The sequence below is a fragment of the Nerophis lumbriciformis genome, linkage group LG03 (assembly GCF_033978685.3).
Source record: "Nerophis lumbriciformis linkage group LG03, RoL_Nlum_v2.1, whole genome shotgun sequence".
NCBI lineage: Eukaryota > Metazoa > Chordata > Actinopteri > Syngnathiformes > Syngnathidae > Nerophis > Nerophis lumbriciformis.
In genome coordinates, this window is record NC_084550.2 from 47,248,132 (window position 1) to 47,261,887 (window position 13,756).

The window sequence follows — 13,756 nt, forward strand, 5'->3', positions numbered from 1 at the left end:
CCAAAAGCAGATGAATCCATTTAGGCTCTTTATTGTTGTTGATCTTGCTTTGTCTTGCACTGGACTTGTATTTATTTTTTTGTAAAACTGAAATACGCACAATGACAATGTATAAGCTATATGATTCAATCAACACACTGAAATGCAATACACAATATGTAAACATCAGCTCCACACAAATACACAGCACCACCATCAAACAAACACTGCTGAGTGTTGAAACTATTTCTATGGTGGAAATACACGACCGGCAGCCATTTTAAGTCCTCAAACATCCATTAAATTAGTGCACAAAAATCAGTTTACTTACAGACTTATCTTTTCCAAGGCTTGTAAGAGGTAACACAACTTGTCTACTTCTTATTGTCTCATGAACTGAACTAACATCGTAAACCGGAAGTGCTCAAACTGATGACGCGCAGCATTTTCCCATCGCCACAAGGTGTCAGTAATAGTCCACAATCAAACGGGCATAACAAAAACTGTTTTATTTTAGATATGTAATCCTCCATGTTAAAAGTCCAGGCGAGAGAAAAAAATAAACGATCGCTAACTGTTGCTGCTTGTTGTCACTTATTCTGCAGCCGAGTAATCGCAAAAATGATCCGGGATCACTAGCGCCTTCTACCACCATGAGGCGGGATTACTGCGAGCCTCAGCCAGTGCGTCTTCGCAGCCGTTTTATGATTGCTCAGCACAAGTAATACGTGACGCACATACAGTTGTTGACAAAATACACTGTACATTATATACCTCAGCTAACTAAACTATTGAAATGTATAATATAATTCATATAGCAATACGGTCTCACTGCACAGCAGGCCAGCAGTTAGCCGAGTCATTGCGCAATCCATGGTGAGGCTCAACTGGCTGCTGATCACCGCAAGTCTCTTCTCAGTATTTGAACGGCATATGTGAAAATTCAGCGATTTTTAATAATAAAAATCTAAAACTGGTGAAGTTAAATGGAAAATAACTTTATAGTATAATCACTGGATACATATAACATATTAATGATTTTTTTTTCTTTTTACATTTTTTTTCTTTCCATGATGGCACGTGAGGCCCCGCCTCACCTGCCTCCCCTGACTGCACGTCACTGCTATGTACATAGATACATCCATCCATACATACATACATACATACATACAAACAAACATACATACATACATATGTGCATTTGTACATATGTATATACATATATCCGTACATATGTATGTCCCTAGGTACATACATACATACGGTGCATTTGTACATACATATATATTTACGTACGTACATATGTATGTCCATAGGTACATACATACAAACATTCAAACATACGTGCATTTGTACATACCTGTGTGCATACTGTAAATATGTACATACATACATATGTACATACATACGTACATACATTCATACACTGTAAAAACTTGTTCAGAAGTATAGTTCATTAAACTTGATTTTGTGAACTGTTTTTGTATTGCAAATTAAGTTGAGGTTTTTTTTTGTGACTAAATTTCATGAAGTCAAAATATGGTTTTTTGGTTGTTGTTTTTTACTCATTTTCTGTTCTTTTAAACAAACATTTTACAACACAACATATTTTTTTTGGAATCTGCATAAATTGATATGCTCAAACTCAATTTTATTGCTTAAAAGTACGTCAAGACCTTTTGACAAGTCATTTGAGACGTCTGGTTTTGGGTTTTGTATATATTAACTGAAAAGTTATAGTAATTTACGCTTCACATCCTTTTTGTGATTGTTCAGATCAACGAACAGCTTTGTCATCAACACTTTGCAGCTGATAGACCTTGCAGAAAGATTTTAAGGTAAGAAATATATATACATTAACTGAATAGTTAATAGTAATTTTTGCTTAACGTTCTTTTTGTGATATTTCAGATCAATGGACAGATTTGACGTCAACACCTGGAGTGGTGGCTGACAGACCTTATGGAAAGATTTAAAGAGGTAAGAAATATGTTTCCTCATTCACAGCTTACAGTATATAGTTTGCATTGCTACTTGGAACACAGCATATGTCATCACTTGTATCGTCATGGACATGACTGTGTTCTTTTTTTCATAAATTCTTCTGAAATATTATTTCCTTGTACTTGTCAATAGCTTCTATGTCTTTTGTAGGTGCTTCGTTGTATTTTGTTAGAATGAATGGATGATGCATGTACTTTTTAATGTTCCGCTTCTATTACTTTTGTTAAAAGTAAAGTTGTCTTTGTGGGGTTTTTTTGTCTTTTCGAAGAGGTGTTTAATGAGGAATGTTCCCCTTCTGCGTCATGACGCAGGGAAATGATGATCGGCATGCTTCTCAGTACTTTGTCATAATTGCTGGAAACATGAAGCACTACTAAAGTTTTATCCATGTCTCCTTCAAGACATTTTTTGTCTTGGACATTGAATATCAGAACTAGTGTGAAATGTGTGTATTTGGCCTTGCAAAATGGACCATTTTAATTTAATTTAATTTAATTTTGTTTAATCTTTAGCTTATTACCAATTTAACAGTTTTAACAAATACAATCAAAAACTGGAAGTTCACAAAACTTGTAAAATTGTTTGGAAATGGTTGCGACAATTTTTTAGAGTTGCATCAAAGTAAAAAAATGTTTTACCTGTATATATTTAATTAGATGTGTGGTGTACTTAATTTAATGCCTTCTTTCATTTTTGTCCATCTGACCACATAGCTTTCCTCCAGAAGGTCTTATCTTTGTCCATGAGGTGTCAGATGAAACAAAAATTGAGCTGTTTGGCCACAATACCCAGTGTTATGTTTGGAGGAGAAAAGGTGAGGCTTTTAATCCCAGGAACACCACTCCTAACCATCAAGCATGGTGGTGGTATTATTATGCTCTCCCTGTTTTGCTGCCAATGGAACTAGTGCTTTAAATGGGACAATGAAAAAGGAGGATTACCTCCCAAATTCTTCAGGACAAGCTAAAATCATCAGCCCGGAGGTTGGGTCTTGGGCGCAGTTGGGTGTTCCAACAGGACAATGATCCCAAACACACGTCAAAAGTGGTAAACTAATGGCTAAATCAGGCTAGAATTAAGGTTTTACAATGGCCTTCCCAAAGTCCTGACTTAAATGTGTGGACAATGCTGAAGAAACAAGTCCATGTCAGAAAACTAACACATTTAGCTGAACTGCGCCAATTTTGTCAAGAGGAGTGGTCAAAAATTCAAGCAGAAGCTTGTGGATGGCTGCCAAAAGCGCCTTATTGCAGTGAAACTTGCCAAGGGACATGTGACCAAATATTAACATTGCTGTATGTATACTTTTGACCCAGCAGATTTGCTCACATTTTCACTAGACCCAAAATAAATTCATAAAAGAACTAAACTTCATTCATGTTTTTTGTGACCAACAAGTATGTGCTCCAATCACTCTATCACAAAAAAATAAGAGTTGCAGAAATGATTGGAAACTCAAGACAGCCATGACATTATGTTCTTCACAAGTGTATGTAAACTTTTGACCACGACTGTACGTACACATGTACACCCATACATACTTTACATACATACATACTGTACATACATACATACATACATACATACATAGACACATATATACTTTACATACATACATTCATACATACATACATACATACATACATATATACATACTGTCATGATCCGTGGCCCGGATCATGTTTTTGTTATTTTCTGTTAGTTTTGGACTCCCTTAGTTCCTGTTGTTGTGCACCCTTGAGTTTGTTTAGTTACCATGGCTACTTATTATTTTCACCTGCCTCTGATTGGTGTTCGGGGCACTCACCTGTTCCCCGAGCACTAATTAGAGGCATTATTTAAGTCGGCCTGGCTTCTTTCTGTTACGTGCAGGGGGTCGCGGCTTGCTGCGATATTCGTTCCCCCCGGGATGCAAACGGACCACTCCGGACAGGACGTGCAGGTAGAAACATAATTTATTTGTTGAAAGTCAAACAAGTAACAAAAACTGAAAACAAACCAGAGGAAAAATGTGCCGATCGCACTCGAAGCTAAGGCTAACACTTAGCATAGGCAAGAAGACAAGGAATACTCACGTAACTGTAGCATAAGCAAACAAAGAAGCCAGGCCGTCTAACCGGCAAAGACAGGCTTAAATAATGCCTCTGATTAGTGCTCGGGGAACAGGTGAGTGTCCCGAACACCAATCAGAGGCAGGTGAAAATAATAAGTAGCCATGGTAACTAAACAAACTCAATGGTGCACAACAACAGGAACTAAGGGAGTCCAAAACTAACACAAAATAACAAAAACATGGTCCGGGCCACGGAACATGACACATATATACATATGTACGTACATACATAAGCACATACATACATACAGTGCATCCGGAAAGTACTCATAGCGCTTCACTCTATCCACATTTTATGTTCCAGTCTTATTCCAAAATGGAATAAATTCACTTTTGTTCCCTAAATTCTACAGACAATACCCCGCAATGACAATGTGAAAAGTGTTATTGTTTTTTTTGTTAAAAACAAAACAAAACATGCATGTACATAGGCATTCACAACCTTTGTTCAATACTTTGTTGATGCACCTTTGGCAGAAGTTACAGCCTCAAGTGTTTTTGATTATGATGCCACAAGCTTGGCACACCTATCGTCGGACATTTTCACCCATTTCTCTTTGCAGCACCTCTCAAGCTCCATCAGGTTGGATGGGAAGCGTTGGTTTTCATCCAGGATGTCTCTGTACATTGCTGCATTCAGCTTTCTCTCTCTCCTGACTAGTCTCCCAGTTCCCGCTGTTAAAAACCATCCCCACAGCATGATGCTGCCACCACCATGCTTCACTTTAGGGATGGTATTGGCCTGGTGCTGCGCAGTGCCTGGTTTCTTCCAAACATGACGTCTGGCATTAAAGGGGAACATTATCACAATTTCAGAAGGGTTAAAACCATTAAAAATCAGTTCCCAGTGGCTTATTTTATTTTTCGAAGTTTTTTTCAAAATGTTACCCATCACGCAATATCCCTAAAAAAAGCTTCAAAGTGCCTGATTTTAACCATCGTTATATACACCCGTCCATTTTCCTGTGACGTCCCACAGTGATGCCAATACAAACAAACATGGCGGATAGAGCAGCAAGGTATAGCGACATTAGCTCGGATTCAGACTCGGATTTCAGCGGCTTAATCGATTCAACAGATTACACATGTATTGAAACGGATGGTTGTAGTGTGGAGGCAGGTAGCGAAAACGAAATTGAAGAAGAAACTGAAGCTATTGAGCCATATCGGTTTGAACCGTATGCAAGCGAAACCGACGAAAACGACACGACAGCCAGCAACACGGGAGAAAGCGAGGACGAATTCGGCGATCGCCTTCTAACCAACGATTGGTATGTGTTTGTTTGGCATTAAAGGAAACTAACAACTATGAACTAGGTTTACAGCATATGAAATACATTTGGCAACAACATGCACTTTGAGAGTGCAGACAGCCCATTTCAGGCGCGCTAAGAACATATATTTTTCCACGATTTCAGCACTCAGGTTAACCATACCTAAATAGACACAAAATACTGCATTACACAAGACTACCCGAATGTACTCGAATGATTGAAAAAAATAAATGTTTTTAAGCTAAATTATTGGTAAACACAGTTTATGTATAATAATTTACGTAAAACCGCGAGTAATGAATAAAGTTTTCATCAATTAATATATTCTGTAGACATACCCTCATCCACTCTCTTTTCCTGAAAGCTGATCTGTCCAGTTTTGGAGTTGATGTCAGCATCTGCTTTGAGTTTCGCAGGATATCCACACATTCTTGCCATCTCTGTTGTAGCATAGCTTTCGTCGGTAAAGTGTGCGGAACAAACGACTGACCATTTCCCCACAGCCTTGTATTTTGAACAAATTTTGTCCAATTTCTTGCCACTTTCGCATCTTTGGGCCACTGGTGCAACTTGAATCCGTCCCTGTTCGTGTTGTTACACCCTCCGACAACACACCGACGAAAGTGAGAAAATGGCGGATTGCTTCCCGATGTGACGTCACAACGTGACGTCATCGCTCCGAGAGCGAATAATAGAAAGGCGTTTAATTCGCCTAAATTCACCCATTTAGAGTTCGGAAATCGGTTAAAAAAATATATGGTCTTTTTTCTGCAACATCAAGGTATATATTGACGCTTACATAGGTCTGGTGATAATGTTCCCCTTTAACACAAAAGAGTTCAATCTTTTGTCTCATCAGACCAGAGAATTTTGTTTCTTATGGTCTTCAATCAATCAATCAATGTTTATTTATATAGCCCTAAATCACAAGTGTCTCAAAGGGCTGCACAAGCCACAACGACATCCTCGGTACAAAGCCCACATAAGGGCAAGGAAAAACTCACCCCAGTGGGACGTCGATGTGAATGACTATGAGAAACCTTGGAGAGGACCGCATATGTGGGTAACCCCCCCCCCCCCCCCCCCTCTAGGGGAGACCGAAAGCAATGGATGTCGAGTGGGTCTGACATAATATTGTGAGAGTCCAGTCCATAGTGGATCCAACATAATAGTAAGAGTCCAGTCCATAGTGGGGCCAGCAGGACACCATCCCGAGCGGAGACGGGTCAGCAGCGCAGAGATGTTCCCAGCCGATGCACAGGCGAGCGGTCCACCCCGGGTCCCGACTCTGGACAGCCAGCACTTCATCCATGGCCACCGGACCTGTGCCCCCCCCCCCCCCCCCCCCCCCCCCCCTCCACAAGGAAAAGGGGAGCAGAGGAGAAAAGAAAAGAAACGGCAGATCAACTGGTCTAACAGGGGGGCTATTTAAAGGCTAGAGTATACAAATGAGTTTTAAGATGGGACTTAAATGCTTCTACTGAGGTAGCATCTCTAATTGTTACCGGGAGGGCATTCCATAGTACTGGAGCCCGAATAGAAAACGCTCTATAGCCCGCAGACTTTTTTTGGGCTCTGGGAATCACTAATAAGCCGGAGTTCTTTGAACGCAGATTTCTTGCCGGGACATATGGTACAATGCAATCGACAAGATAGGACGGAGCTAAACCGTGTAGTATTTTATATGTAAGTAGTAAAACCTTAAAGTCATATCTTAAGTGCACAGGAAGCCAGTGCAGGTGAGCCAGTATAGGCGTAATATGATCAAACTTTCTTGTTCTTGTCAAAAGTCTAGCAGCCGCATTTTGTACCAATTGTAGTCTTTTAATGCTAGACTTAGGGAGACCCGAAAATAATACGTTACAGTAGTCGAGACGAGACGTAACGAACGCATGAATAATGATCTCAGCGTCGCTAGTGGATAAAATAGAACGAATTTTAGCGATATTACGGAGATGAAAGAAGGCCGTTTTAGTGACACTCTTAATGTGTGACTCAAAGGAGAGAGTTGGGTCGAAAATAATACCCAGATTCTTTACTGATTCGCCTTGTGTAATTGTTTGGTTGTCAAATGTTAAGGTGGTATTATTAAATAAATGTCGGTGTTTAGCAGGACCGATAATCAGCATTTCCGTTTTCTTGGCGTTGAGTTGCAGGAAGTTAGCGGACATCCATTGTTTAATTTCATTAAGACACGCCTCCAGCTGACTACAATCCGGCGTGTTGGTCAGCTTTAGGGGCATGTAGAGTTGGGTGTCATCAGCATAACAATGAAAGCTAACACCGTATTTGCGTATGATGTCGCCTAGCGGCAGCATGTACATACTAAAAAGTGCAGGGCCAAGAACCGAACCCTGAGGAACTCCGCACGTTACCTTAACATAGTCCGAGGTCACATTATTATGGGAGACGCATTGCATCCTGTCAGTAAGATAAGAGTTAAACCACGACAAAGCTAAGTCTGACATACCAATACGTGTTTTGATACGCTCTAATAAAATATTATGATCGACGGTATCGAAAACAGCGCTAAGATCAAGAAGCAGCAACATAGATGACGCATCAGAATCCATCGTTAGCAGTAGATCATTAGTCATTTTTGCGAGGGCTGTCTCCGTAGAGTGATTTGCCCTGAAACCGGATTGAAAAGGTTCGCAGAGATTGTTAGACACTAAGTGTTCATTTAGCTGCTGTGCGACAATTTTTTCGAGGATTTTCGAAATAAAGGGAAGGTGGGACACCGGTCGGTAGTTTACCATGAGGTCAGGATCAAGGTTAGGTCTTTTGAGCAGAGGATGAATAACCGCTTTCTTGAATGCTAGGGGAACAGTGCCAGAGGAAAGTGATAAGTTTATAATATTTAGCACTGATGGACCTAATAATACAAAAAGCTCCTTGATAAGTTTCCCAGGAAGTGGGTCAAGTAAACATGTTGTTTGTTTTATCCCACTTACACGCCGTAATAGTTCCTCTAATGTTATTTCATCAAAAAGAGAGAGACTGTTTTGTATTGCAGTATCCGTCGTAGATACTGCACACAGTTGTATCTGTGTTAATAGAACCCAGTTGTAGCTGGGATGCGTTGTCTTTAATCTCCTTTCTAATGAGTTCAATTTTCTTATTAAAGAAATTCATAAAGTCATCTGCCGAGTGGGTGGAGCTATTGGGAGGAGTCCCTTGTTGGGTTAGCGATGCTACTGTACTAAACAAAAATTTAGGGTCGTTTTTGTTGAGGAGGGTGAGATTTGAGTAATATTTAGCTTTAGCTAAGGTAAGCATGCGTTTATACAATATTAAACTGGTCTTGAGGGTCTTTTAGGTATATTTTGGCAAACCAAAGAAATGGTAAGGAATGGCTTACGTCTGGCCACTCTACCATACAGGCCTGATTGGTGGGATTGGATTTTCTACCGCTTGTCCCTCTCGGGGTGGAGGGGAGCCCATCTCAGCTGCAGTCGGGCACACCCTGGACAAGTCGCCACCTCATCACAGGGCCAACACAGATAGACAGACAACATTCACACACACATTCACACTCTAGGGCCAATTTAGTGTTGCCAATCAACCTATCCCCAGGTGCATGTCTTTGGAGGTGGGAGGAAGCCGGAGTACCCGGAAAGAACCCACACAGTCCAGTGACTGCGTGATAAAAAAGGGATTTATTAAATGTATAAATAGGGCTGTAACATAACAGAACATGCAAACTCCACACAGAAAGACCCCGAGCCCGGGAATCAGGCACTAGCACTGACTGACCCCTTTTCCATTTATGTACATGTGATTTTTTATTTTTGTTTTTAATAAATTTGCAATGAAAAAAAAAAAACTTTTCACATTGTCATTATGAGGTATTGTCCGTAACATTTTGAGAACAAAAAGGGATTTATTAAATGTATAAATAGGGCTGTAACATAATACAATGTGGAAAAAGTGAGGCACTGTGAATACTTTCCGGATACACTGTAAATATGCACTTATTTACATACTTACACATACATACATACTTGGGTTGTAACGATGAATATATCGATTTATATTCCCTTAATTCAACTACATCGATCTATGCTCAACAAGTTTGCCTTCCGAAAGATAGGTATCGATCCAAGATCATTTTACAAGGGAATTGATTGATTTTACGAACATATTAGGGTTGTACGGTATGCCGGTATTAGTATAGTACCGCGATACTAATGAATAGCTTTCGGTAATATACCGCCTCCAAAAAGTACCGGTCACAGCATGTTCGGCAGCGCACACACACAGAGTACTTACAAGCAGACACAGTGTGTAGACCGAAAAGGGAGAACGCACGCATTTTGGCTTAAAAACTAAAGATAAAGGTGAAGTTATAACACTGAAACTCCCTCAGGAAGAGGTGCTTTAAAGGGGAACGTTATCACAATTTCAGAATGGTTAAAACCGTTAAAAATCAGTTCCCAGTGGCTTATTTTATTTTTCAAAGTTTTTTTCAAAATTTTACCCATCACGCAATATCCCTAAAAAAAGCTTCAAAGTGCCTGATTTTAACCATCGTTATATACACCCGTCCATTTTCCTGTGACGTCACATAGTGATGCCAATACAAACAAACATGGCGGATAGAACAGCAAGGAATAGCGACATTAGCTCGGATTCAGACTCGGATTTCAGCGGCTTAAGCGATTCAACAGATTACACATGTATTGAAACGGATGGTTGTAGTGTGGAGGCAGGTAGCGAAAACGAAATTGAAGAAGAAACTGAAGCATTGAGCCATATCGGTTTGAACCGTATGCAAGCGAAACCGACGAAAACGACACGACAGCCAGCGACACGGGAGAAAGCGAGGACGAATTCGGCGATCGCCTTCTAACCAACAATTGGTATGTGTTTGTTTGGCATTAAAGGAAACTAACAACTATGAACTAGGTTTACAGCATATGAAATACATTTGGCAACAACATGCACTTTGAGAGTGCAGACAGCCCAGTTTTCATCAATTAATATATTCTGTAGACATACCCTCATCCGCTCTCTTTTCCTGGGGGTCTGGCGGCAGATTTCTTTGACTTTATCGTTGGAAATGCATCTGCTTTGAGTGTCGCAGGATATCCACACATTCTTGCCATCTCTGTCGTAGCATAGCTTTCGTCGGTAAAGTGTGCGGAACAAACGTCCAATTTCTTGCCACTTTTGCATCTTTGGGCCACTGGTGCAACTTGAATCCGTCCCTGTTCGTGTTGTTACACCCTCCGACAACGCACTGACGAGGCATGATGTCTCCAAGGTACGGAAAACAGTCGAAAAAAACGCAAAATAACAGAGCTGATTTGACTCGGTGTTTGTAATGTGTTTGAGAAAATGGCGGATTGCTTCCCGATGTGACGTCACGCTCCGAGAGCGAATAATAGAAAGGCGTTTAATTCGCCAAAATTCACCCATTTAGAGTTCGGAAATCGGTTAAAAAAATATATGGTCTTTTTTCTGCAACATCAAGGTATATATTGACGCTTACATAGGTCTGGTGATAATGTTCACGCCGTCTGCAGTGTTTTAGCGACTTCTAAATCACTAATCCTTGTCTCCATGGCGACCAATAAAGTATGTTTCTTACAAGTATCATCCCTGCAGGACGAGGGATATCTAAACATGCTTCACTACACACCCTAGCTCACCGGCGTCACAATGTAAACAAACGCCATGGGTGGATCTACACCTGACATCCACTGTAATGATATCAAGTAGAGAAGCGTATCTAGTCGATACTACTATGATTACGTAAATTTTGGCATCACATCTTCTTTCGTTCAAAAAAAATGTATATTGTGTTTATAAACTCAGGAAATATGTCCCTGGACACATGAGGACTTTGAATATGACCAATGTATGATCCTGTAACGACTTGGTATCATCCAAAGCTAATGTAAAATATCAAACAACAGAAGAATAAGTGATTATTACATTTTAACAGAAGTGTAGATAGAACATGTTAAAAGAGAAAGTAAGCAGATATTAACAGTAAATGAACAAGTAGATTAATAATTCATTTTCTACCACTTGTTTTTAATAATGTTGACAAAATAATAGAATGATAAATGACACAATATGTTACTGCATACATCAGCAGACTATTTAGGAGCCTTTGTTTGTTTACTTACTACTAAAAGACAAGTTGTCTAGTATGTTCACGATTTTATTTAAGGACTTAACTGCAATAAGAAACATATGTTTAATGTACCCTGAGATTTTTTTGTTAAATTAAAGCCAATAATAAAAAATGTTGTGGTCCCCTTTATTTAGAAAAGTACCGAAAAGTATCGAAATAATCTTAGTACCGGTACCAAAATATTGGTATCGTTACAACACTAGTACGTACACCCCGGATTGTAAATTATGTAAATAATTAAATTTATATACTGTGATGATTATCTTGTGTGATGACTGTATTATGAAAATAGTATATATTTGTATCATGAATCCCCGACTTAAGTTGAAAAACTTATTCGGGTGTTACTATTTAGTGGTCAATTGTACGGAATATGTACTTCACTGTGCAATCTACTAATAAAAGTTTCAATCAATCAATCAAAACATACATACGTACATTCATACATGCATTTTTAGGTGAACGCTGTGCGTATAAGTTCTTGGATGAGCTTTTGTAACGGGTAATTGGTTTTGAAAATGATTTTTTTTTTTTTTTTTTTCAAATATATTAAGAGAACCATTTTGAATCAAAAATTGATCGGAATCAAATCGTGAGGTGCACAATAAGGTCACATGGGATTTTCTGCACATGTGTTTAGACAGGAATAGTTGAGAAATAGGAAAGGTTTACTTTTAAGAAGCTGTTCTGAACTTGTCATGTTAGAACATTGTAATTTTTGGAATGCTCCACTTGACAAACAGTTGAAGACAGTAGTCCAACCCGTTTTCATCCTTTTGAAAATACTGTGTGTTCTTTCCACGTAGACGAACCCACATGTTCTTTTTACAATACCGCGGCGTCCTCTATCACATGACCACGGCCTGGGCCTTTGGAAATATTTGAAGATCATTTTTAGGTATAAACGATGACGTCATAAAAGTTCAAACAAAAGTACATTTTGCTGTCACAGTTCAACAATAATGTTGTTTGTGTCATGAACAGACATTGCTGGGTAGGTTTTGACCGCAAGATGCGGAGGCGTGCAGGTAAAAAGAGTCTTTAATTATCGGTAATTAGTGCAGCAAGGAAGTGCACAAAAAAGCGTCAGTAATAAAGCATGACAGACATGAACAGTTATCACTGGCAGACATATAATGAGCATGACAATTATCAACGTTCCAGCCTTGAATGAACGACGAGCCTGGCATATATACCGGTAGCTCTATTTCAGTTTATATGTTTCTTACTTTATTTTCTGATATAATTGTGTGAATGCTCCAAAGCATTGTCTACCTTCCACATTGTTCACCCGATTCAAACCGTTCCAACTTCAAACTGTTCAGCCTATTCGGGAATCACAGGCTTTCCCTTGACAACTTCCAAAAATTCTCAGATTTCCCAGAATTCCAGGTTTTCCGGGACATTTTTCCCATTCAAAATGAATTGGCCGTTTTTCAAACTTTCACCATTTCCACATTTTTCAACTCATTCAAACCATTCCACCTTCAAAACATTCAGTCATTCTGGAAATTCAAACTATCATTTTCCCATGTTCAAAAAAATTCCAGTATTTTCCAGAATTCCTGCTTTTCCAAAGCTCTATTTCTACCCTTTTTTCTAGCAACTACTCCTTCCACATTTTTCAATTCCTGGTTTTCCCGAAATTCCAGGAATTCCGTAATACCATTTCTCAATTCAACATGTTACTACTTCAACATTTCTCCGATTAAAAATAAAAAATGAAATAAAAATTAAACACCAACCATTCCAACTCATTCAGACCATTCAAGTTTTTTTTTACCATTTTCAAAAAAATTCCCTCTTTTCCCGAAATTCTAATTTTTTTTAAAAGTCCCATTGAAATCAATGGGGCATTCTTCAAAGTTCCACAATTCCCACATTTTTCATCTGATTCAAACTTTTCCAACTTCAAAATATTCAGCCTGTTCAGAAATTGTGTGCTCTACTTTAACAATTCTAAAAAAAAAATTCCCGGATTTCCCATAATTCCTTATTTTATTTTGTTTTGCCTTTTCCCCATTCAAAATTAATTGGCCCTTTTTCAAAACTTCTACAATTCCAACATTCTTCAACCCATTCAAACCATTCCACCTTCAACACGTTCAACTCATCCTGGACATTCAAATAACTATTTTTCCACAATTAACACATTTCCAGGAATTTCCGTTTTTTGGTAAATTATTTCCACCCCTTAAGTTCGAATACTCCTTTCACATTTTTCAACCCATTTCAACCGTT

General features: G+C 39.0%; 1 long non-coding RNA gene across 1 annotated transcript in view; it reads left to right on the top strand.

Annotated features, from left to right (window-relative positions):
* Positions 1-1,753: 1,753 nt before the first annotated feature.
* The window catches only part of LOC133585765 (uncharacterized), a 135,841-nt gene continuing 123,838 nt past the window's right edge, over positions 1,754-13,756 (top strand). The window contains exons 1-2 of the long non-coding RNA XR_009814151.2: positions 1,754-1,817; positions 1,891-1,959. This is a non-coding gene — a long non-coding RNA (uncharacterized lncRNA). The remainder of the gene's footprint in view (positions 1,818-1,890; positions 1,960-13,756) is intronic.